The sequence below is a fragment of the Anoplolepis gracilipes genome, chromosome 2, assembly GCF_047496725.1.
Source record: "Anoplolepis gracilipes chromosome 2, ASM4749672v1, whole genome shotgun sequence".
NCBI classification, from domain to species: domain Eukaryota; kingdom Metazoa; phylum Arthropoda; class Insecta; order Hymenoptera; family Formicidae; genus Anoplolepis; species Anoplolepis gracilipes.
In genome coordinates this window covers 16,267,050-16,289,429 of record NC_132971.1, presented here as the reverse complement: position 1 = coordinate 16,289,429, position 22,380 = coordinate 16,267,050, and the positions used below count along the sequence as shown (strand labels likewise).

Sequence of the window (22,380 nt, the reverse complement as noted above, 5' to 3'; positions counted from 1 at the left end):
AAATTAGAATTTCCAAGCTTTCCTATTATTGCATTCATATAATGATGAGTAATAATGATATATTTACACGTTTCGTCGAAAGAGTTTCAATCGATTTTAATCAATATTATGTTCAAAGTAACACAGGTATGAAACGTTTGCAGTATTTGTTTATAAAGCGGACAAACATAAATCCGGTATGAAATCGTAGATAAGGTATGGCAGCCTTGATTAATGAACAATTCTATTGTGTGCGAAACTAATTCCATCTTTTGACTAATGTACTTTCATGATGGAAAACCATCAGACAAATGTGTTTTTGTATATTGTGAGATATATGTTATAATAACTAACTTTATTTTATAATTTATAATAAATTTAACAGAAATTTCTTTCTTGTATATGAATGTCAATTGCAAAATTGGCACAAAATTGAAATTTAACAAAATATATACATATAATTGTACAAAAATATGCAAAATACATGCATATAATATACATGCAATATACATAATAATATTAAATTATTATGTATAAAATATTGTTGATAATATTATGTTGAAAATACTTGAAAATATGGAATAATAAAACGATTATATCAAATTAAAATATTATATACGCATTAAAATATTATAGGTCTACTGTTAAAAACGTAAAATTTTAAAACGCAAAATTTTTATTATATAAAAAATAAATATAAATAAATATTGTAATAATAAAATAGATATGTTAATCTATTGGAAAAATATTTAAAAGCATATTTTTATTTTATAATTATATTATAAAATATAAACGTTATTTGTTTATTTTACTGATTTAACATAATCTTGTGACGGCATAAAAAAATTTTATATTCGTATAATTTATTATTTCACAAGATTGCACACTTCTTTGTATTCTAAAGCGAAATTATAATTAAATCATTTGCATGCATCGAATAAATTTACTCACCAGCCGTTGTATCGCAGTTACCGCCGTCAGCTGCTTCATTCTTTGCGTCAATTTCTATGCTCGAGACTCTTTCACTTCAACTTCACACGTACACTCTCTCTCGCAGGAATATAAATACTGAAAAATATACATAGTTATATAATAATGATTTTGTACAACATGTTACAACAATATCGTTGTGACACTGCATTCGGTACTCGCGCCGTCTATTTTCGCGTTTGAATAAAAACGCGAGAAACGTATGTAACGTGGTATGATTTGAATTTTTCTGTCACTGTATAAAAGCGAAAAGCTAAAATCGGCAAAAATGTTCCTGTAGTGCACACACAATATAGAACTTTTTTTTTAAATTCAAACGAATAAAGTTTGAACGTTAATCTTTTTAGACGTGTCTTGTTCATCAGTTATTGAGATATTGTCAATATTCTAAAATTTTGACTTCTCTCAAAATGGCTACTATACCTACATCGATGGTTATTCAAAACGTCCGGCAATGTGCCAACGTGAAATACGATCGCGTACACCGCAAAACACGTTAAGCGGTCACATGGTACTTTATTCGGCATTCTTGATATCGATTTATACGCGAGTCATTTTTTATTTACACAGAAGTAAGCGGTCAATAGGATACGAGCAAATATCATGGAGAATCGCGGCACAACGACACTTTATGAATTTAAGTCCGTAACACACAGTGCGATTTAGCATAAAACCGCGCACCTATGTGCGTACGCTGCGGGCTTTACAAAAAAATCAAACAACAGTGACAACTAGTGATAATAACTAGTGACATAGCATTTGACGTACGAATGTCGTCACGTTTGAAGATTGTTACTTGCGGGTCGCGGGTCTCAAACGCATTGCATCTAACAATAAATATATTCGTACATCATGATTGTTCTAAGTGACACCGTGACAGTAAATAGTATGCAAGTAATATAATGTCTAACAATAAGATAGATTTCTCAGTAAATAATTATTTTAATTGATATATAATCATATAATAATAAGTAAAAACTATAGCAAAATATTTCAATTTTCGAAAAAGATACGATTATGTTACTTTAAACGATGATAAAAATTCATGTAGCGGTAACGCTTATCGCTCGTGTCTCTTAACATACTATATAATGTAATAAAAATGCAATAATATACTTAAATAGTTACCAATTCATTGTCCCAATTATTTGTCTAACAATAAGAATTGTAGAATAAGTTATCAATGTGAAGATATTATTTTACTTTCTCAAACATAAGACAGAATTCATTTAAACGCGAAGGGCCGTTGATACGAAAAGAATATATGCATGAACATATAAATACCTATATAGACAATCATTGAGTATCACTGCTCGCGCGGAGGACAACGCTGATTGGTCCGTCGTCGCCGGTCGGCTGTAGTACGCGGCTCGTGGCTTTCGAGCCCGCCGAGCCGCCGAGCTCGAGTCGACTCGCTTGCTCAGTCGTACTCGAACCGCGCATCGGCAAAGGTCGTGTGGCGCGCTCTCTCGCAAGTCCGCGGTTCCACTGTGTGCGTGTGCGCGCATTCGTCAACCTGCCACGCGAGACATACCACGTTGTATATTGACAGCATACGAGGTATATATACATGTATATGAAAATTTATTAAAGTGTGTACGTGACGAACAGTACTTTCTTTAATTAATCGTTCAATTAATCGTAATCGTGAGGCATCTTGATTTTAAACAGTCGCCTTTAAGCTCGTGTTAAGCACTCTTTAATTGTGACGGAATCGAAATTGAAATATATATCGAGGGCGCTGTTACCGCGTGTTGCTCAATCATAAATTATTCTCCGGAACACATCGATCTCGATGTGCAACACGATTCAGGTAATCGCGCACCGCTTTGAGCTTGTCACGCGAGACAGCCCATCAGTCGTTTAGAGCAACGCGATGAAACTATCGTCATCGAAGCTTGCAGCTGTCTTTCGAGAACCTCCGCTTCTATCTACGTTACGTTCGAGCGAGTGAAAAATCCGATAACAGGCGGATCGTTTTTCATCGAGAAGAATATCGCGGCAACAAGGACGACATCGCGAAAAGGATTACCTGACCCCACCGTGGGATCGAAAACGCGACGCGTGTTTTCTTTCAAAAGACGATATTGCGTAATTTGCGCGTCGACGATCGAATGTGCGTCGATAGATGTTCGGAAAAGTTTAAGCCAATAGAAATCCGCGGAATCGAGCGGAATTGGATATTCCAACTAGTGACGTCAAGACGCGCGTAATTTTTCGCGCGAAAGGCGAGGACGATCTCCGCCTACTCGACGAGTGTGCGCGCGGCAGGAAAAGATAGATCGTCTTCGACATAATCTGGCGTTGACGTGACCTAACCTAACCTAATTTAAATGTAACTTTTGCATAGTGTCAAACTTCACCTAGTCCATCCCTCGTTCATCCCTGTCGTCCGCCGAGGTTACGTGCGAGTGTGAATGTGTATGTGCGCGAGCGCGCACGCGACCATTCTTCCAAACTGTGTTCCTCGGACGAGATGTAACTTCGCACATTAGCTGATGGTAAGTAATTATAATTGCACTATTTAAATAACATTTTGACGTAGAAACTATTGATCAGCGACTACTCCTGAACGTGTACGAAAAATGTGTTGCTTAAGATTATAATGATATAATGAGACTGCCAAATTGTAATTTTAGGCTATTTTAATTAAATCTGAGCATGTGTGTAAGCATACAATTTGACTGTATATATAATGAGAAAGAGAAAGAGAGAAGGAGAGAGGAAAAAGAGAGAGAGGGGGGAGGAAGGGAAGGAGAAAGAGGGAGAGAGGGAAAAAGGAAGAGAGAGGGTAGGAAGGAGAGAGGACAGTATTAATCAACATTTCAAACGTGCGTTTTGCAAAATTTTCTTTCTCTTTTTCTCTCTCTCTTTCTCTCCCCAATTTAAATTTATTTTATTTTCTTGTAAATTGGATTTTTTAGCAACCTCTACAAAAAAGAAAAATATATACGGCTACCGTATTGTGTACAACATGAAAACATTTTTTAAAATTTAGTATAAAGAGAAACGAAGTTAAAATTAGATTAATGTAGAAAAGCGTCGCATATTCGGCATGTATAACAAACAACTGTTTTTATTTTATAATATGATACATGATTTTATAATATGATATAGTAAAATAATACACACAGTATTTATGATAAATTTTTTAAAATTCTTTTAGAGTTATTTTATATTGTTTATATAATACATCAGAAATCATAGAATACTCTCTTTTTCTCTTCCCTTTGCAAGATATCATTGTATATTTATAATAACGCATGCCAAATTATAAATATGGCTAAAAAGTTTATTTATCTAATAGATGTTTAATTTTTCAATAAGTTTAAAGCGCATAGAATATTGCTGGATATAGAAATATAATATTCAAGCCTTTTATCTTGAACATCTATAAATATTCAATTATGCTCGTCACGGTATAGGTACATGAATATTTAACTATCAGTTATGAAGCAAGGACAGAAGCGTCTCAAAGTTACATAGAGCTTTGAACTAGTAAATATATTTTTAGCTATTACTTATGCCTTTAATCATGAGATTCCTTGGAAGAGAGAGAGTTGATCTACATGTAATTTGGTCAACAATCTTATGTATATTTCCGAGATGAACGTCAAGTTTGAAATATGTATTCATCTCTTTAACCCTTTGCTATCTTCATCTCCATCTCTTTATTTGAATCTAATTAGTATTAAGTTTTTGAGCTAAAATAAGATAGAGAAAGAACTGAAGAGTTGAAAAAACGGAGAGAGCAAGTATTAAATAGAGATATAAATTTTGAAATATACAGTTTATTTTATTAAATAATTACTCTGGTTTCTCTGAAAATGTTCCATAACAATATTAATATAAATAATATGTTTTATGTACATTTTATAAATAATTAATTTTTTTGAATATTTACATTTTTATTATTTAATAAAATTATTCTATTTAAAAATAATGGTGAGAATTTCATTAAAATTTCATATTTGTTTTTTTCTATTATTTTTATTTCAACTTAATTATTGCACAAACGTCATAGAAACTCAATGCAAAAATTATTTAAGAGGTTTATAACGAAGCATTTTTAATATTACGTTAAAAATATTACTGAAACTTGATATTAGTAGTTTAGATAATATTAATTTATAAATAGGATAATATATGTATATTATGTTAATTGTCAATTTAATTTTATTTCAGAATGAAATATTCACTTTTTACTATTTTCATTGTTTTCTTAATCTTAATCTAATTAGTTTCAAATCTTTGAGATAAATCATGCATCCAAAATTATCTATAGTTTTTAAAATTTCGAGAAACGAACTATATTCGATCTAGACACAAAGGCTAAACTGTCTCAAAATTAATTACATCCGCAAAGGACAGCGTTCAAGTGCAAAAAGAGACAGGAATTACAGAAATATCCGCCCACACTTTAAAGGTTCGTCGAACTGCATAAGATCTGGCACTCGCGTGATCTCCTTGGCATATGGCGCTGAAAATAGTTGTGGCGGTTAGGTTTTAGATCATCTTTCTGCGATTCGTTTAGAAGTAGCCCGACGGAGAAAGATGAAGAGGGTGTAGCGTTGGCGCTAATTGGTTAATGTCTGTCACTACTGTATTCTCCGGTGCGGGAGGCGCAGAGAATTAAAACGAGCTATTTCAACCGACGAAAAGAAAGAGCCAGGGAAAAAGGTCCTTTCCATCTTTTTAGCAAGATTGTTTTAGTTTTAATTTCACGACCACTTAGCAAGGTAAAAGATATCTCACAATGTGTTGGGTGTAATAAGATATATTATTTTTATTTATTAAAATAAATGTAAAACAATTATCAAGTTAAAACTAGAAATTATACTCGTCGTTTTGATGTTAGTTATATAATCTCATGCGTGCATTCTTTTTTTTATTTTTAATAATATCCGTTGGATTTGTTCGTCTCGAGATCTTGTTAAGGTCATGCAAGTATGACCCTATCGTGAATACATCCTGCGACCTCGAGGCACGTGATCTCGCAATTAGCAGTAGTCGGACGTTTTCTTTGGCGCGCGACAAAGGGAACCGTCTTCGTTATTTAAAAAAAAATTTGAGAGAGAGAGAAAGACAGAGAACTTTCCATTTTGTTCTGGTTCTCTTTTTAAATTAAATTTTAGTTCTAAAACATGCTTATCACAGCATGTTTATCATAGTTTGAAATTGGTTATATATTAATGCCAACAAATTGAAATTACCTCATCAATAGACGCGTGTAGTGCATTATTAAATTTCATTTACAGAACTTACCTATATTGAACTACGTTAATTAATTTCTACAAGCAATTTTGTAATTTACGTAATATGGGTAAATCGATGATCAGCTTACCGAGAGTTCCGTTGTTTGGATTGCACGCGTATATTTACTGAATATTACAGTAATTACGCTTTTATATGCTGGGACGGACTTAATACGCATGCATGCAAAATGTATGTGGCGGAATTTAAAATTGCGGTTTCCCACGAGTTAATTGAAGATTATGAAATAATGAGAGCAGAAGCATGCACATTCTTCTTTAAAAAAATATGCAAGATTTTAAGACAGTTTACGACTATGATATTTCTGTGTCATAAATATCATCGCGCGTTATACTTATCTTACATATTGTGTGCCTCGAGAGGTCTTTCAGATTGTCGCGGTATATAGTATAACTGTGTTATTTTCTTGATATCCTCTATACGTGACTACAAATATAAAGTACCCGAGAAAGTACCATTATCGAGTCTGGCTTCGAATTTTGCGTATAAGCGCACGATTCTAAGCGATCGGTAACCGCGATTCGATTCTCGCACGTAGAACGAAAGTATGAGAAATTGAAAGATTCTAGATAGGGCGCCGCGGTGTTCGCCATACCGACATGTAAGTCCGTAGTCACGTGAGGCCGAGTGACTAACACCCTCGTCTCTTGGCTACACGGGAATACACTTATGCGCCGAGGCATTCATTTTCCCGCTATCGTGAGCCGTACTTTTCGCGCAAGTGGCTCGCTAGATTGAAAAATTCTAGATAAGAAGATGTTAAACTGCATCCTTCCCGCCCCTTCGAACGTCACAACGTAGCCACACGTGACTCTTTCTTCTCTATTAATCCATTTTTAGACCCAGCCGGAATTAGGACACCTGTGTCCAATAACTTCTCTATGGATTTCTGTTGAAATATCCTTTTTAATCTTCCTTAGCGTGTGAATCTAAGTCTCATAAATTTCAATATATTTTTCATGTAAGAGTAGTATACTGAAAAAATATACAATATAACTGTAATATAACTGTAATATAAGCATTTTTATTACAGCGTGCATGCACGAATAGTGACTATAACTGTACGAGCGTATATACACTTTGAATCGATTTAATTATGGAACATGTAACTATGATTAATTAACAAACGTTATATAATTTGATATTTTATTTAATATTCATTAATTACATTCGATCGCTTGAATGTTGCAAACAAAATTTAACGTATCTGTGTTGTTGCACAACAAATATTTTGGCGTATAACGTCGTGCTTTGTAAGAACGGCATCGAATCCGTCGTATTTATGGAAAATTAATAGCATTCCGACATCAGAAGGATGGAATGCGAAGTTGTGAATTCCTTTCCCGCGTTTTCCGCTTCCAATGTGAATTTATTTGCCGCGTAGCCATGCTTAATTCGCTGGTAATTACACCACGCTCGCGTACATTCTCCGCTTTGAAATTTCATCGTAAGCGCACAGTCATCCGCTCAACCATCCGCGAAACAATTTCATATTTTCAATGTTAAACTCAGAGCGAATACCAATATCGTGAAAATTTCTCGCGACGTACACGTTACCCCGCCATTGCCATGGGTCCCGATGCGACGACCCATTTGCATAGGACGACCGTTGCTAGCACGGCGGCATTTTCGCGCGACGTTTTTTTATTAGGCCGATGCAGAGCCGGCAGGAAATTTCTTTCCCGCCGTTTTGCGAGATTCGGAATTGCGCTCGCCGCATCGCGAATCCGGCATTATTCGCTCCCGCAGGACAAAAGTAAAGACCTTCGCTGCGCGATTGACGCCATTAGTGTGCACCATTCTAGATATACCGACGCATTTCAACGGCGAGTGCATTTAAAATTTCCATTTACTTGCTGCACGCAATTCTTCGTTTTGGCGCAAACGCATCCTTTTACGAAGGAGATTGCCGACGGAATGAAATCTCCCTATCATATAGTACCTCGTCGCGATCATTGTCATGAACGTGGAGAAAAATACGCGTAGAAATATTTTCAAGTATAAAGATAGTACTTGACCGAAATACCGATGAAGAAGAAATTTTATCAAAGACACTATTGCGTCTGGTTGCATTTTGTGAAATTGAAAAATTTTTTAAAGCTCTTTACATTAGTGACAATTTAGAGTGTGATTGTTACGTTCGTACAGTTTTTGTATAGATGCATTAGTAATGTTTCACTTTAATATAAATAATATATATTTTTTTCATTTTTGTTCCTTTTACTTTAAAACAACGGGCAAGTTTAGAAATTTTGGATTACGAATATTGTTTCAAAATATTCTTATTTGAATTCTGCAGAAAGACAATCAAACTTTGTGCACTTTCGGCACACACAGTAGCTATTGGAAAATCGATAAGAATGCCGTCTGTTTTTTTTTTTTTTACTATTTTGCTCGCGCATTAAGTTCCTTATACGCTCTGCCAGATCTCGTTAGCTTGGGTTCCCATTACGAGGGTGGTGTATAACGACCTAGGAAAAGTAGTTGAGTGCTTAATACAGTAATCAAGGATAAAAGTCGGCCGTTCGCATGAAAGGTGACGAAAATTGGAAGGACCTTTTTCCAAGAAAATGTTTTTAGTATGCCGCACATTCAAGGAATGTAGCTAGATTATATCTCGTACCATGATAATATTCATTATGAGAAAAATTAAAAGGGAAAAGAAATTAATTTTTCTGAGGAGACCTTATTAGTGACGAGACAGATATATGTGGAAACATTGTGAAACTTTAAATGTTAGTTTTTGCCAACGTTCTTTGTTATTTCAAAAATACCCTGAGCATAATCCCTTTTTAAATAAACATCTCAGACAAATCCATGTGAATAAAGTACACAACACAAGTTATAATCTACTTACATAATTTATTCCAAACTTCAAATGTACATACTGCGGTAGAATACTGCATTTCTTATATGTCTAGCGGGATATACTTCCAACGAGTTAAGAACTGATTTACTGTCAATTTAACTTTCGGAATTTGCTAAGTCAACATGTCAGTGTGTAATATAAAGTGTACCTTTTGCAAAAGTTCATAGTATACATCGCAACGCATGACATGTTAGTTTTTGCATAAAATTGTGGCTTTTTTTTAATAATCCTCGAAATAGCGCCGAATTATTTATCTCACGATTTTTAATATTAAACGAGAAAATTCCCGAGACCGAGATAGAATCGATGCGCATGAACACTTGATCGTATCCACGCATTTTCTTCTGGAAAAGCGCGTTTTGCTCGCGTGCTTTTCTTTCTAATACCGAGACGCCAGACAGGCGTTATTGAAAATCCGTATGCGAGACGGCATGGCGACGAGACCGACGACGAGGCCAACGACGACGTCGCAACAGCTCGTGTGTTCAACCTCCCTCTCTCTCTCTCTCTTCTCGAACGAAGGACGCGCATACTTTAGCCACCCCTTTTAAGTATTCCTGCAATAGCGCCGGGGGCCATGTGGCGTGTAACCCCAAGGTGAGTTCCTAGCCTTGTAACCAGCTAGGAACTGCGCCAATATCTTCGTCGTTGGTCGAAAGCATCAGACAGAAGCTCTGTGTAAAGGAGAAATCCTTTCCCGAAGAGAAAATTGACAGCGTCGATGTAAGAACAAGTTTGACAGTCAAGTTTGTCGTGGAATTCAGGCGGTTTTACGCGCGGGCGTTCTACTGTGAGAGCCCTTTTAATGTAAAGTTACGCGAATAAAATAGCTTGGTTATTTGTCTATTCATGCTTGCAATCTCAAGTAAATTTTCTCTCGTGAAAAATTATTTATGTATTTTAATAAAGGGAAGTGTTCAAATTTTAAAGAAAGTGGAACAAAAAAAGGACAATTTGTGTTTCAAGTATAAAATATAAAAATGGGAAAAAGTTTTGTAGAAAAATATAATTTTATAAATTATAATAAGAACATGTAAAAAAAGTTATGGATTGAATAATGCATATTGTAATAAATAATTTTAAAAGGAGAGAAAAACGATGGATAACTTGATATTAATTCGATTCGATTCTTATGCATTAAGTACTAAATCTGCGCGATTTGTTTTTTAATTACACATATTTTAATATTTTTTATATTCTTTACTTTTATCCAACATACATATATATATATATATATACATATATTTAAAAATGTTATTTGAAATAATATTTTTACATATAAATATTACATTGCGTTAAAAGAAAGAGCTATTTTACTATTTATTTTGGAAGATTAATTATTTAATAAATAAAAGAAGAGTAAAAAAATTAGTCGGGAGCAAGCACTTACTCAACGATATAGAATCTGGGTACAACATGGTATATACATATTTAGCTGGTGAATAACGAGCCAATATTGTTCGCAAGGCACTGCACGTTTAATCAAAGGCAATAAAATAATCGATACCGATGCGGCCGTCTAAATCATTATTGACACTTCGTAATAAAGCAGATATTGGAAAAAATAAAGTTAATACGAGAAGGGAGAGAAGAGAGAGAGAGAGAGAGAGAGAGAGAGAGAGAGAGAGAGAGAGAGAGAGAGAGAGAGAAAGAGAGAAAGAGAGAGCAGGGGTGTCGCGAGAATTGAGATACGTCTTACTGGCTCCTGGGGACAAGTTAGAAGGGAGAGCGCTGCACGGAATTTCCGCGTAAACGTTGCGGGTACATCGCGCGTTTTCGGGGCATCTCGAGAAATTGATGTCCCCGTGGGAAGGGACAGCACTTCCTCCTAAATAAGGGAATCGCGCGGGGTAGTCGCGCGAGTTTGGAAATTGTGACCGCAACGCGACCGACGAGAGTTTCCTTGTCACGTGCGACTAGGATCGCGCTCCCGGGATAAGCGCTTTACTCTTTCTCCTTCTCCGTCTGGCGCACGCTTCATTCCAGGAACAAGCCGGTACGTTTATTGTCATCTAGCGTGAACGTGGAATGTCGCGTCATCGGTCTTGTAAGGTAGTTATTGCTAAGGACACTCGCAATCTTTTTTAGCAGAAATTTGAAATATCATTTTACTAGCTGTATAATATATATATATATATATATATATATACTAGCACGTATATAATATTAAAATAAAAAATAATAATATATAATTGTTTTTCTATTTCAATGTGAAGTTAATTTGAATATACGTTTTATAATATATATTTTGTTTATTAAATTTTATTTCTTGTCCAAATTAATAAAATATTCGAATTATTTAAACATTTCAAAATTTTTTGAACATTTTATTCTCTAAAAAATTAAAAATATAAAACTAGAGGTACTAAAGTAATCAGATTAAACATTTCTTTGTGCAACTTCTAAAATCATCTTTTAATAATTTGTCTCTAAAAATAATAACAAGAAAATTTTAGATTAACTTAATTAATGAAATTATTGAAAACTTAATTTTTATTCAACTTAATTAAAAATATATAGGGAATGCTAACATAATTTTGTTTAGCATTTAGACTTGACGTGATTTTGCTTTAAATTTGTCACATGGTTTTTATTTTACTATGCAAAAATTCTGAGAAAAATCAGTAACGGATAAAATAGATTCGAGCATTGATTTGCACTGCAATTTAAAAGGAAATTCGTGCCAAAGATCTTTTATTGTTTATGTTCGAAACTAGTTAGCAATAGATATACTTATTCGATGGTGGACGGGAAGGTGGATGAAGTCAATAAACTAGGTAAGCTAAACTGACAATCATAGCTTTAAAAGCACCGTATAGCCGAAACTTTTGCCCGGGATTCCGATCCGTAGAAATTAGTCGGTTAGACCGAAACTTGTCGAAGTTTCGTATCACGCTGCACTTTCCTGTTCCTTGATTTGGCACGTGAGAAGATTTTAACGGATACTGTAGCAAAGCACAAGGTGCACGTGTATAGCCGTACAAATCGAACGAACTTAAAAATATAAAAAAGTTTGCCATTAATAGGTAGAATGAGATTATCAGTCATCATGAACTATTGTTGTAAGAATTTTTCTATGCGCCCATTACGCGATTTGCATCCAAAAATAAAATATCTGCCATGCTTCAAACTTTATCGTCTTTTAATATAAGTACGTCACCATACGGGCCAATATTAAACGCGATATAAACGGTATATAGTAGCGGCCAATTTGGTACGGAAACGAAGTGGGAGAAAAAAAATACCGTAGACTGGTTGAGAGTTTCGGTCGGTCGCGGCAAAGTGCGCCGCGGACGCATTTTATTTTACACAGCGGACATGCCGTATCAGCGTGGAAAGTGGAGCACGCTCGCGTAGCCATTTCTACACCAGACATTTTCCCGTGCCTTTGCAGCTCTTTCTCGTTTTGCGTTCCTCTTTCTTTATTTCATTTTTTTTTAAATTTTTTTGACGTGCCCAGAGATGCGCAAATATTTTACGCGAACTGATACCAGCACACAATATACACCCGCTATAAATGATAGCGCGAACATATTTTGCTGAGATGCCGCTTCTTTTTTACAGTTGAATATATATCGAAAAATAGAGAGTTTGTTTGTGAAATACTGATAAATTCAAGATAAATTCTCTGATAAGTTCTTTTGTCATTTTGACTCAAACAGCAACAGAATACAAATGCTGATAATTCGTGCTAAGCGTACTGAACAGGAAATATATTTATATAAACACATATACATAAAAATAAATTCGTATACGTGTCTGTCTGTGTTTCTCTGAGATAAAAAGAGAAAGAGAATCAAATAGATATATGAAATTATTTCACATCTATAAATTGAAATTGACCATTATTATTATATCATGTAAATAGTTAATTCCCTTCTCGGTGATAACCAAAGTAACATTGTGATTGATTACCTTTTGCATACGATGTGTCACGCGCGTATCGCCCGATAAACGACGCAGAGTTATAATAAATTTCTACGGCTGCATTCGATCAGCAACGGCGTTCTATTCGACCCCGGTCTTTGCTATCGTTTTGTGCATAAATCGCATCGCGAGGCAAATAAAGATTCTGCATGGATAACGATGCACGATTCAATGGCATGAATGATAGCGCGAAAAACGTTGTGCCAGGATTTTACCTCAAAACGTTTCGTCTCTTTCTCACGATAAAGCAAATAAATAGTTATAGTTCGTTCGGACCAAATTTTCGTATGTTTCATTTCTCAGGAAATTACAATGATTACACGACGATTTTAGGAATCACGTTATTAAGCCTAATCAGTCTCCTAGATTCAATCAGTACTATATAAGAGGAGCGACATTTTTCTTGCGCACGATTTTAAAGTTTCTCAACGACGAATTAAAGACTCGCTTTATATTCGTTAAATAGTTTGATGACACATTTGCACCACTCATCTTTGCTTCTCTGCTCTCCATTATGCCCGATAATTGACTACGGTTTTCAAGCCCGTATACTGACGTTTAATTTGTCACTTGTTCCCTTTTATTGACAGTAAAATGGTGAGCGAGCAGGTACAGTAAAGTGTAAAAATATATCATGCCAATCTCACACGATTTAAAGTTTTATGATATATTTTCAATATAGTATATTATTATAAATTCGAATTGTTATGTTAATATTTGTATCAAACTATTAACTGTGAAGTTAAATTGACACTAATTGTAAAATTCTCTCTTAGTGTGATAAAGCTAATAATTTATATCTAACTTATATAACTTATTATAATATAAATTTTATATATGTATATATATGAGCATTTTTTCTCTGTGATGCTTGTAAAATTGTTTCTCTGTTACCATAAATTTATATCCCACAATATGCTATTTTTCTTAACAAAGCTGCTCGGATGTAGCGCTTACACGGTTGCTCGTACGCGCGAGAGTTATGGTTAAGCAACCAGGATGGTAAGGCCGGGTCTCGCGGTCCGACGAAGTAAATTTACGCTGATGAGAAAATTCCATGTGTATTGAATCGAGATAAGAAAAATGGAATATAATTTTCATAAATATTTTTCGAAATCGATTAGTATAAATGATTGTCGTCACTAATCATGATTAAATTAAGCAGACAAGCAAATGTATGCATGTTCAATTAGGTGAGGTATGTATCTTTTATTCATACATATTTGAATTTTATTCATATAGTTTACGGTTCTCGTAGTTGGATAAAATCACGGCTAAATTAATTAATTTAATTGTATATTCGTATATATAATAATGTACGGCTTTTTGCATTATTTTATATATTATATGTGGTAATATTAATTTATTTATATTTTTTAACACATAACATAATTTGCGTTATAAATGGCTAGATATTTACTTTGACTCTACTTTGATCGACGTATCGATTAATTTTTAAAAGCATAGTAACTGTTCTATACTCAGACAGTAATTTATTTCCTAATTTGCGCGCTATAGCGGTTGCGTGTTTGCGGATAACGCGCAATACGGCACGTGATTCAGTATTTTTCCACGGCGTCATCTGAGCAGGTTCACCAAATCATTCAATTTTTCCCTCCAGAGACTAGGCCAGCTATTAAACCAGATATCGATTCGCGGTTGCCCGAGCTAAACGGCTCAATACGATGTTTGTAGCAGTGGCTCGGGGCAACGGCCGGATTGGGACGCAAGTGAATAATACAGTACACGGATGCTGCCGATACTTCAATCGCTAACGAACCTTTCCGCGCCAAGGAAGCTCTATTATGGATCGCAATAAATCATGTCGAACGCAAAGAATGCCTATTCGTTTGTCGATTTGAACGTGCATAGGTCTGTATAGGTTTCATATGCAATCATTAATCTCGTAAGTCTCGCATATGTATTGTTTCGCGAACAATTACATAATAGCTAACTAGTTTGATTAACACAACTATTTTTCAATAAATAAAAAACTCATTTCTGTTTCTCTTAAAAATTTAAGAATCATTGTGCATACAATATATAGTTGTGTTCAAATGAAATTAGAAAAAATTGAAAAGTGTTTAGCACATTCTGTACATTGTAAAAATCATAATCCTCTTTGTGTCAGTTGTTGGTAAAAATGTAACATGAATGGAATAGTTTAAATTTTTAACTTGAAATGTTTTTCTTCTAAAAATGCTTTTTCTTTTAAACAGTTTAAGCTATATACATACATATATAAGTTTTTGCTGCATATATAAAATTAATATTTTATTAATTCATCATTTAAATCTGTATAGAATTTATAGAAGATTAATATTAACTCCCCGATAATTTGATATTATATCTCTATTTAAAGCCAATTATTTTATATTATATCTACATCGCATATATCATTCGCTAATTGAATTGATATCAAAATCCTTAATAAACACGAAAAACGAGATTTACTCGAAACGTCCTGAAAATTGTTCATGAATGAAATAACAACGAACCAATTTAATTCATTAATTGTCGAGCGCATTTTGTTATCTCTCAGACTAGAAGTCAGTTTTCCTTGCACGACTTAAACAACACTAGAATCTCTTTTTAAAGTTAATCCATTACCATGTGGTGGCGCGCGTTGCGCAGTTACGGTACGTTAACTATAAAGGGGTGAGCAATGCGTCCTTTTCCCGTCTTTCACCTTCTCCTCTGTGTTTATTTTCCTCCTGCGTCTCCCTTTATTGTGTTATTTATGTGCTTAATACTAGCTTAAGCGAAGTGGCTCAACCTTTCTCGTAATCTGTCGCTTTTTTCGTCCGTATTTTTCTCTTTCGTAATACAGATACGTAGGCAGCTTATTTCGTTCTTGACGGCTTCGTAAACCCGTGATTTTCCTTGCGGAAGAAGCCTGATGTAGGAAGTAAAAACGGAAAGGTAAAAATAATCCTCAATGTAGAGAAAAAGCGAATTAATCGCGTCCGATATAGTCCTAATTGTCACGGGAAGCATGGGTAGATTCGTGGAAGTGGCCTTGTTCGACATCGATCGGTACTATCGGCGGGTTCTGCGAGTGACGGTGCGGCCAGAAAAATCGTAATTTAAACGGCCGAACTATCCCGTAGCCGGCCGTCTCCCCGGCGTTCTCGACTTTTCCCTCCCTTGATGCTCTCTCTCATACGCGCTTTTCGCGTTCTTCGCTCTTTATTATTCCTCGCGACTCGGTCGCTCGTTCGTTCCTCTTTGTTCGTTTTTCCTCCCGGATTGCACACAACACACGCTCTCATACTCGCTCCGGACTGTGATTTTCTAAAAGCTTCTCGCAACATGCTTGAAAATCGTTCGTTGGCAAAGTACCGTAAATATCTCGGGAAAACGAAAAAATATTGTTCATTTTCTTATTGTCATCGGTGTCGCCTACCCGTACGACTTGTACGACGGTAAAGCTGCAAATTGCAAAGATTAAAAACGATTTTTAGAAGAGTTGGAATTTTCATGATAATTGTTTTTGTGAAAATTATTTAATGTTTTCGTAATTGTCATTGTAAATCTTTTGTTGTTTTTATATTTTATATGTGATATAATTTAATTACAGATTTTTCACAGAATGAGAATAATAAATTAAAGAGAGCACTTGACTTTAACTTATTTGAATGATATTTTTTCAACAAACGTAGAATTATATCATATATCTTTTAGATTTTAACCACCAGAATCAGAACCACTATTTTTTGCGGCTCTCATATTTTTGATATTTTTCCTGTAATCTGTAAATATTGTGCGAAATAACATCTGCGTACGAAATATGAAACTACATTTTTTGTTAATATAACATACTTCGTATAATTTACATCACTCAGAGAAACGGAAATAAAAACGATTAATTTACTGCAACATGTACATCTCTTCTGCAGTTTAATATCAATATGTCCTATTCAAATACTTAATTAATTTTAATCTGAAACGGAACGGTGAATCTCGTGCGAATATAAGTAGTCCGACGACTCAATTAGGGATGTACGATGTTGGTTGGGTTCTTTAATAAGAAACGTCGCGTCGCAAAAATGTAAATTAAATGTAAGTTGTCGTTCGTAATCAGTAAAATCTCATCCGAGCGACTCGTGTATATGCAACATAAACGCTCTTTTTTTTGACTTTTTCTTCAAAGAAACCACGTTACTGGTACCTCGGATTCTTTCACGAGTGTGTCGGCAGATTATTTCAGTCAGTAATCTTTTAAAAAGCGCATGCGTTATCTCGTCATCTGCACTGGTACTCTTCGTCGAGATTACCTATGAATGTTTACACTGCGAATAGATTGCATTACCTCTTGGTGATTATAATTAAACTCTTACTAATAGTCGACCTAGATCTGCTCTTATGACGCTATAACTGTTGCCGTGTACTAACGAACTCGAATGGAGCGTTCAATTAAATCCTACTTAGCGCGACTGATTTCTCCTTTCCCCTCCCCCTTTCCCTATATCCTTGCCGTTCTGGGACACCCTCACGGTTTCTACTAGGCTAATCGTTCCTCATAGATACGGTTACATCCCACGCCGTCATCGAAGCGTACATCCTGTCGAAGGAGATGAAACTATTCGTTACGTGACGTAAGTCGATCCCGAACATCTCACGGTTATTCAACATCTCGCAAGCAACGTGATCGACTTACTGGCAAGTGTAACTAGTCCAATAAAGCGACATTGATCCATTTTGTAACTAGAGATCGAGGTTGTTTTAATATTATTAATTCCTTGAAGTATTTTGTGTCGATCAGAATTTATCAAAAAAATACAAATTCGATGGATTTTGCAAATTCGTATCTAATCTGGATGTTGCATTTTTTATGTTTTAATGTGAGACGTGCGTTACATTTTGGTTTGTACGAGATTATTTTGGAATAATTATAATGCACGCATATATAGGATGCGGGATACATTACAGCAAATGGAGAATATTGGTGAAATTATTAATTTCCAAGAATTACGGCTAGAAAATTTATCATTAGCTGCACGAATACTTTAGAGTGAATTTAACGATCAATACTTGAACGCGCATTCTTTGCAAAAATGCAACTTGTTTAGTAAAGAAATTTTCCAAAGAGGATAATAGATATTCCGAACTCCCAGTAGTACTGGCGCTTCCTATTTCAATAGGGTAATCAGCATTTCTCAACAATAATAGCCGAACGCTTTCGCTCGGAACGTTCCTAGCATTGCCATTTGTTATCTCTTTAGTAAAAAAATATATAGTTTAACTTATGGTATATGTTGCTGAAAAACATTTATTTTGATTATTTTTTCACCAAAAATGCAATGATTTTGTTTCTAATAATATTTAGTCTCTTTCAATCGTAAATTTAATAATTAATTTTTTAAAATCAATTATTACATTTGTTAATTTAATAATTTTTTAAATTCAATTTATTAAATCAATTATCAGAAAATTAACTACTGATCCAAATAAAATATCAATAATGAAATAATTTTTTACCTTGTCATTGTTTCACTCTAATAGTATTAGAGAAAAAGTAAAATTTAGAATTGTGTCGCGGATAAATCGTGAATTTGGGTCGGCAGCTATGAACTACGCTTTTTTGCCAAAAATATTTGTGTGATATTCGTCACACTCCTATCGCGTACGAAACTTTAATATGATGAAATTCAGTTCGCGGGGCAAACTGAATTTATATCTACCTACCTGCCGTAACGGTCTCTCCATCACTATCCATTTTTCCGGAGCTTTTACTGGCATTCGCGGCGGCACTCCGTCAAAATTTTCCAAAGCGAGACCGTCTCGCTCCGTTGCATCGGTAATCATTGCACTCGAATGCACAGGGTAATACTTCACCAGGACTTTGACGCGCAAGCTTTGCCCACAGGCAGGCGCGGAATCGTCGGTTCGTTGCGACAGCTGTGCGACACTCGCACGGTTTACAATCATGTGAGGCTTGTTTAACGATAATTATAACACCGCCAATTCGATGCTTGTTCGCGGTTTTGACACATAGACGTGTGATATCAATGTTGCCAGTGGACGATGTATGAATCATGGAATGTCAGATTCAAACTTTAACCAGCTTTAACCATATTTTTCGACACTTTAATAATTTAAATTTGGAGTTGGAGATTTTTTTCTCTAACTGGTGATTATTCAATAAACACATTATTGAATTAATTGTAAGTATAATTGGAAAAGACTTGTTCTATAAGTCAGTATTTTTATATTATAGAGTGATGCATTACAAGCAGATTATTTCTTTTTTCTCGATACAATTATTTTCAAGAAACCTAATATTTGTATAAAAATGTAGATGCACATATACGCGGTAATAATATTGCGCTATAATAAGTAAATAGTAGCAAACTGTGGTACGTACATTGTATTGTGTGTTGCATTTTTAATTACACACTTGGATCGAATGCTGCGGAATTTTGCTGTTATTGGCTCGGTTAGATTGTTCGAGCTCGCACACGGGGAATTGGTCATATCCACGCGTCAGCTGCAACGCACTGACGGATTACAACCGTGCAGGCAGGTCGGTTAACGATAATAACGCAACGTCGTTTTCAACAGTGTAAGTGAACGCGTAATACATGCATGCGATATCGATATATGAAATTTGTTGATAGTTTAGTTTATAATTAGCCATCTGCCCGATATATACACGCATACATATATTTGGCGTTAACGTGCGGTTAACTAGTTAACCTGCTGAACGAATCGATAAACAAATTTATTGAGTTATTTTATTTATCTCGATACTTTGAACCAGAAATCACACACAATAATTTATTTATTGCTAATTTATTTATTTGATTGAAAATTTATTTTTCTCTATTGACACAAGTCGAATTTATTCCACTCTTCATTCCTGTCCTATCCATCTATCGTTATTCCCGATTGATCGAAATATTATATCATCACTCCGCTTCCCCTTACGATAAACCAACATGTTTCTCCGATTAATTTCCCTGCGTTTTCATTCTGACGCTCTGACGCAAGTTACCGTCATAATTTGCAATGCGGAACCTCGTTTCTGCTACATAGATGATCATTGCACTCAAACGCAACTACCAGCTAATATTTTGACGTCGCTTTGACGGCGCATTGTTGCCAAGACCCGTCGCACAACAGCAACAGCGAGAACGGCGTTGTTTAGTAATAATTATAGTGACAACGTAGGGCGAATGTGTACGCGTATACAATGCATCCTATCAAAGCAGAAACTTGTAATTACCGCTCCCACGATAATTTCCGTCGATGAGCGAGGCGTTGATTGTGCAATTGAGAATACATCTCTAGAATGTATCACACTTTATATCGCACCGAGTGCTTCCGCTCGTAACTCTTTGAATTGTGGGGTAATATAACTCGTTGTAACCTGTTGGCATATTATATCGCATCTAATTATAATTATAAGCGAAGTTGCATTACTTTGCTGTACGCACTGTAGAAATGTTGAAAGACAAGGTGCATATATATATTTCGGTTTTACTATAAATGCACTTTAGACTGACATTAAAAGGATCAAAATCTAAACAAAATTATGTAGAAACTCAAGTTAGCACTTCTCCGATCATAAAGCGCGAATAAAACAAAAGTTTAATTAATTATATGAAAAGTTTAATTAATTATGGAAAAAAATTTATATATATAAATATTGAATAAGTTTTATGCACGTAAATTTCGCTTTATTGAGAAGATAGTTTTTGTATGATTTGGGAAGTAACAACATTATTTTGTGTATATATTTGCTTGCCGCGCATAATTGCACATACGATTAACGTTGCACGCAAACTTTGATAGCAGAAATTCATAATGGCTGCGCGTTTTACACTTGGAAAGTGTTTTCGCAGAAACCGATAATAATTGCATATATATCGGAGATGCTACGATACCTTCCGTTGGCAAGGTTAGGTTAATGCATACGCAATATGTATTCTCGTGATTTGAGTCGGTTAAAATTGCTAATTATATCCTACAATAATACTGGGATTTATAATCAATGATTATTATTACTATACGATAAAATACTTGATTTATATTTTATACTTTGACATTTTTGTGTTTTAAAAAAAATTTGCTCCGATATTTTGAGTCAAAATTCGAAATAAATTAAACAATAAACATTCTATAGTGTTTTGTTACATTATATTTTTAACTTTTTGGAAAACGTATCTATATCAATGACATAAAATAAGGAACATTACAATATTTTGTTTCAAATTTCAAGAATTATAAATAAATATTATTTAATTTAGTAATCGAGAGATTGTAATATTGTAGTTTTCGGATATCACTTAAAACATATCGATTAAATGACGATAGCATATTATGAATTTCCAAACATCGAACTTGGCTGTTTCCGAAACATTGGCGATAAACATTGGCAATTTCTCTCATAATTGTATATAATACATCGATTTTTTTATACTAATATTGATGATAGTGAATCACATAAAATGTGTTTTAAATAGAAATAATTGATCCGCGATACAATTGCTTGTATTTCGCAATTTATAAATATTATGCAAGCCATGACTTGCAATCTTGTGAAAAATTATTTTAACTTTTATTTGGACTTTAAATTTTTATTTAATTTCATTGTGATTCGCATGCCGGCTTGCTTCAAAGCGTTTGTGCAGGCTCGATAAAATAGAATTTCGTCGGCGTTTCCAGTCGACGTGATGATGGGACGGCATAGCAAACAATAAGACGAATGAACGTTCGCAATCTTGACAAATGCAAGAAACTCCGATTCTCCACTTGCCTTATGCTTGCCGGAAAACGTTTGTCAAGCCAAACTGAAATATAGCAGCGCAGCATCTAACAATATTTAATTGCTCCTTCTGCCAGAATGAATTACAGCTCCAACGATAGCGTGTGATGTACCAATCGTCATACAGAGCGAAGCGAAGAAATTCCATTCTGCCTTAAGTTATTCCGCCTCGTTTCTCTTTTCGCATACATTTGTATCGTGTGTATAGCGAGGTACGCGTAGAATAAAAAATTTCCAACGTCTTCCTCCGAAATTGCGATGTGTTGTGGGTAGTCCGACGTGAATTTTACGAATGCGTCGACTCTTTTATCGCATTATTTTATTAGACATTATGTTTTAAAATGAGAATGATCGATCAGTCGATATTGATCCGATCAAAATTGTATCCAATCGACGACGCGCGATTCTTTGGCCGCGCGTCGCGACACGTGCTATAACTTTAATCAAACACCGAGTGCATATTGGAAACAATGGCCGCGCTTTAAACCACGTCAAACGTCGATCATTCCGGCTGGTGGGAATAATTCAAACGTCGGCACGACGCTCCCGTCTAGCCGCACCTGTTCGACGA

General features: G+C 34.9%; 1 protein-coding gene across 2 annotated transcripts in view; it reads left to right on the top strand.

The window, feature by feature from the left end:
* The first annotated feature begins 2,405 nt into the window (after positions 1-2,405).
* The window catches only part of Ddr (discoidin domain-containing receptor 2), a 179,264-nt gene continuing 159,289 nt past the window's right edge, over positions 2,406-22,380 (top strand). The window contains exons 1-2 of one of the 2 annotated variants that reach the window (XM_072909085.1): positions 2,406-2,529; positions 3,320-3,470. The gene's annotated coding sequence lies outside the window, so the exon portion shown is untranslated. Of the gene's footprint in view, positions 3,471-22,380 lie in introns of both variants that reach the window. The other variant, XM_072909076.1, reaches the window with a different exon arrangement.